This window comes from Drosophila subobscura, chromosome A, assembly GCF_008121235.1.
Source record: "Drosophila subobscura isolate 14011-0131.10 chromosome A, UCBerk_Dsub_1.0, whole genome shotgun sequence".
NCBI classification, from domain to species: Eukaryota; Metazoa; Arthropoda; class Insecta; order Diptera; family Drosophilidae; genus Drosophila; species Drosophila subobscura.
In genome coordinates this window covers 3,177,621-3,182,347 of record NC_048530.1, presented here as the reverse complement: position 1 = coordinate 3,182,347, position 4,727 = coordinate 3,177,621, and the positions used below count along the sequence as shown (strand labels likewise).

Here is a 4,727-nt window from a genome sequence, read left to right as displayed (position 1 = left end):
TTCAGGTGCCGCAGTTGTAAAGATTCAGGAACAGTTTGGAACACTAGCGGCCTGACTACCGGCTCAGCCTTTCAGCTTGACTTCTGCTTTGATAACCGACTGGCAGAGCCCCTTGAGAACACTCTACGCAAAGACTGCGGGCGTCAGCATATTCGATGACATCTTCTGCAGCTGAGGTGTTCACCTTCCTTCTTTGGTGTCGCACAAATGTAGCGGCGAACTGGAAACTGGAACTCTATGCTGTGTTGTGTGTGCTGTGTGCTGATGCTGATCTTCTGCCACTGATTGAGGGTGCCGCAGTTCTCCACTTCTACGAGTATGCAGTCGGTTTCCAGCTCGGCAAACGATCCACCGCAGCTCATAGACTGCTTCAGCCCAAGGGTGTATCTCGTATGGACTGCATCCGAGGCACGCCAAGCACCGAGAGATACAGACAGAAACAGCGATTAATTCGTGTTATACCCAGATACCCGAATAAAGTAAAGCTCCACTCTCTCCACTAATATTTATCCCTATTAGTTTTGTCAGCTCGTCCCACCAAGCTCGTAGTTAGTCAATGGCCAGATATTTAGTAGCAATTGGCAGCATCTGTAGCGCCCTTTGAACCTTACATTCTCAATGCTCAAGACAACGATAAAAGAGATTTGTTTCTCGCAGTATTTATTTCGATCATGGCTTGAATTATTTTAATAATAATACCCCTCACAAGCCAATCGTTATGGAATATCTGCTGCTACTGACTACTGACTACTCTCTGTCCTCCGAGATTCTTTGTCTCTTCGAGCCACGTCTCCTTCGAAGTTATTCTAAGACAAACAAAGCAACAAAATAAATTAATTTTAGTTGGGTTCAACGAGTGATGGTTGATACAAATTACTTACTTTACTTAAGCGGTGGCCTCCTTGTCCGTCTCCTTGCCAGTTCCATCAGTTACGCTTGCCTCTGGGTCGTCCTCGTCCTCGTCCTCTCTTGGCTTTGGAGGCAGCGCTGCGAGTGGCGGCCACTGCGGTCGAGGCATTGCGGGCTTGGTCGAGGGATGACAAGCCGACGGGTGGCGGCCACTGCGGTCGAGCTTTGGCGGCGAGATCCTCCGAGTCGGAGTCCGAGTCCGTGTCTGTGTCCGCGTCAGGGTCTGTGTCCGAGTCAAATTCCGATTTAGAGCTCAAAGTGAGCTTGAGCCAAGCGAGCGGTTTGCCAGTTGGCCCTTGCAAACTCAACTGAATGTGCTTGTTGTGTGCTGGCACATTGGGCACCGGTTCGTTGGGTATTTGAGCGTAGAGCATTTCAAACACGTTGCGCAGCTCCTGGGCCATGCCAACGTAATCGTTATCCGGATCAAAGTATTTGAAGCAGTTGGAGAATACTAAGCGCACATCCTCCGCAAACTCGAGCACGCTGCTGTAGTGCCCGTTCTCCAATTTGTTCTTGATGCTGCCCAGGTCCATGGGCTTCTTGATTTTGTCGTGATAATCGGTCAGACCCAGCTTTTCCGCATTCAACGGCTTGTAGAAGGGCCAGGCATAGTGGCAGTGCTTCTTGTCGAGCAGCTCTTCGATGATTTTCTTGCAGGCGTCCATTGCGAAGCCTCGTTTTACGTCTTGGCGTGTCCGAAGTTTTTTTTCTTTGACAATTGTCAAAGTTTGAACCACCAGGCGACTCAAACGAACCGATCCGAACCGAACAAGAAAGAAATTTGCTTTTGAATTAAAAACATTATTTTGTTGTAATTTGTTCTTCATTTTCGGTTTATATTTTTTTGCTCTCAATTTTTCTTTTTATACAGATTTCAATTTATCAATTGTTTATTCTCGTGTTCTTTTTTTATGTGATTTTTGTTTGTTTTTTAATTAAATGCTAAAATTAAGTATAGAAAAAAAATATTTCTCTTTTTGCATATGTATGGTTTATCCGATGTCTCCATAATACATACTTATGTACATACATACTCGTACTTGTAGAAGATTTTTCAAAACGAATTTACAATAATCAAATGACGTTGCGGCGTGGTGGGGGGGAGAGGTTTAACAACATAAGGAAGGATGTGATGCCGGGGGGGATACACATACCCATACGTAGATATTGGTATTAGTTACACACACAACGACCCAATACATATATATATACACATACAAGAACATACACACGTACAGGGGGGACACACACAAACACACAAACTGCACAGACACGCAGGACAGAGCGAGAGAAGTCAGCCCATTCTCAAGCATAGACACCACCCACCCCACCCAGACACCCTTGGTAAACCCTAGTACTATCCACTAGGCACTATTACTAGGTTTACAATTTGAATTTTCGCTAAATATATGTATGTGTATGTAACGTACTCAAATATAAATATAAATACAATTACAATTAGAATTAGAATTACAATTAGAATAGAGATAAGATATACTAGTATAAAGTCATCAGCTTAGTTGGTAATATTACTACATACATACATACATACGTACAGACAGATGTACATACATATATACCATATATGGTCTGGCTCTCTCCTGCCTGGACACTCGCCACAAAACTGCTTCACAGGAGTGGGGGGAGAGCTCTGCCTGGCATTGGGAGCCCAAGACATCCAGTTCAGATCTACATGGAACACTATATATACATATACATGTACAACACACATAGGACCACAAACGAGGGGGAGGGGTTGGCTACAAACATTTCTAGCTTATTGTTTTAGAGAGATAACGACGGAAACGGAGACGGAGACAAAGGCAAAGACGGGAGACTGGATCTGAATCGGAATCTGAATCTGTACTTGCCAGCGCTAGTTGAAGTGCTATGGAAGACAGCAGGGATTAAACCGAGCTATACATACATACATATATCGATATACATACATACATACATACATAATTGTCACTGCAATTTCTTTTGAGGGATCATCCTGCTTTTGTATAAACATCTTACATTACGAAATACCAAATCAAATATATATATTATCTGTATATGTATACGTGTTTGTCAGTGTGTGTGAGTGTATTTCTGTGTTTTATTTTGCAAACCAGCATCATTGTTGCTTTGTTGCTAGTTCTTTTTTCCGTTTTTGTTAATGGTTTTCACAATCGCGTCACAATAGAAAAATTTCGTTGTCTACTTAAGAGCTACATTTGTTACAATTTTATAATTTCTAGAAAGGGGGGTTGCTTCTGGGTTGTGGGTATTTCTGCTTGAGGCGATTGCTGAGAGGGATTCATTCTCTTCTGACCCGTCCTATACATTATCGAAATGTAACTACTACAAAATAGAGCCACAGAGCAGTATGGGGTTATAGTGCACGTGTGTTAGTGTCGTGTTTTTGTTTTCCAGTTTGTGTGTTAATTACAAGTGTAAGAATGGACCATCGAGACCAGATAAGTGAGTGCTGGGGTGGCGCTGTTGTTACTGTAAATTAAGGTATTCAAACTTAATCGGACTCTGTTGTGCGATCCCCCAAACTCCCCCCCACACACCCTTCCGACCGCTTGGATAAATATAGATACATACATTGATTGATTTCGTTTCTTTTAAATTAGTTAACAACTTTAAGCATATGTGTTTTGTGTGTGTGTGTGTGTGTAGATACTTAAGACGAATAAAAAAAAAAAGAAAAAGTGTAATGCATAAAGAACTACTGGATAGACTTCCCTAAGAAATCAATATAATATTTAACATAATAATAAGATTTGAATCGTGTTCATTAAGGTAGTCGGATATCGATCATCATCATCATTGTCTCATCATCATCATCATCGCTTAAATTAGTTTTATCATCATATCATATCATATAATCGTAATACCAATACACAATCGCAAAATTTTACAAATCAATTTATATCTATTTATATATATATAATCGCCGATTCAATTGAAGAATCCTATAAACAATTTTATGAACCAAAGGAAATTGTTGCCTTTTTCGAATCTACTGCATGTTGCTGCAGCATGTTGCTACTGCTGATGTTGCAGATGCTGCTTCTGCTTCAGATGTTGCGTGTTTTCTTGTTGTTGTTGCTGTTGTTGTTCTTGTTGCTGCTGCTTGCTGTTGCTGTAGATGCAGGATCGGGCAGCGATCCTTTGTATATGTATATGCCCCCTATAGAAGATACTTACTAAATGTACGTATGAAGATTACGCCTTAAAACATTGCTTAATTGTTTTTATGTTGCTTTCTTGTTTTGTTGCTTCTTTAAATTGTCGTCGTCGGTCTTTCTGCTGCTGCTGCTGCGCTGCTGCTTGTGGTGGCTGCTGCCGCTGGTGCTGGTGCCGCTGTTGTTTCGCGGCTTGTTGTTATGGTGACTGCTGCTGCCGCTGCTGCTGTGCTTGTGATCGTGATGACTGCCGTCTTTGCTACTGCTGCTGCGCTGCTGCTTGTGGTGACTGCCGCCGCTGCGGCTGCGGCTGCTGCTGCGGGGTTTATGCTCGGGATGACTGCTGCTAACGCTGCTGCTGTGCTTACTTTGGTCGTGGCTGGAGCAGCTACTGCTGCGTTTATGGTCTGTGTTGTTGTTGTTGCTATTATTGTTGTTGTTGTTGTTGTTGTTGTTGTTGCCGCCGCCGCTGCTACTGCTGCGTTTGTTGTCGTGTTGCGTGGGCTTGTGGTCCTGACTGGAGGTGCTGCGTTTCTCCTCATTGTTTCTGCTACTACGTTTGTGATGGCTGGCGCTACTGCGTTTGTGGTCGGTGTTGCTGCTGCTGCTGCTGCGTTGTTTGTGGTCGGGGTTACT

At 43.1% G+C, this 4,727-nt stretch overlaps 1 long non-coding RNA gene across 1 annotated transcript in view; it reads left to right on the top strand.

The window, feature by feature from the left end:
• The window catches only part of LOC117892154, a 1,814-nt gene extending 1,252 nt beyond the window's left edge, over nucleotides 1-562 (top strand). Inside the window, exon 3 of the long non-coding RNA XR_004648701.1 lies at nucleotides 6-562. This is a non-coding gene — a long non-coding RNA (uncharacterized LOC117892154). The remainder of the gene's footprint in view (nucleotides 1-5) is intronic.
• Nucleotides 563-4,727: the final 4,165 nt, after the last annotated feature.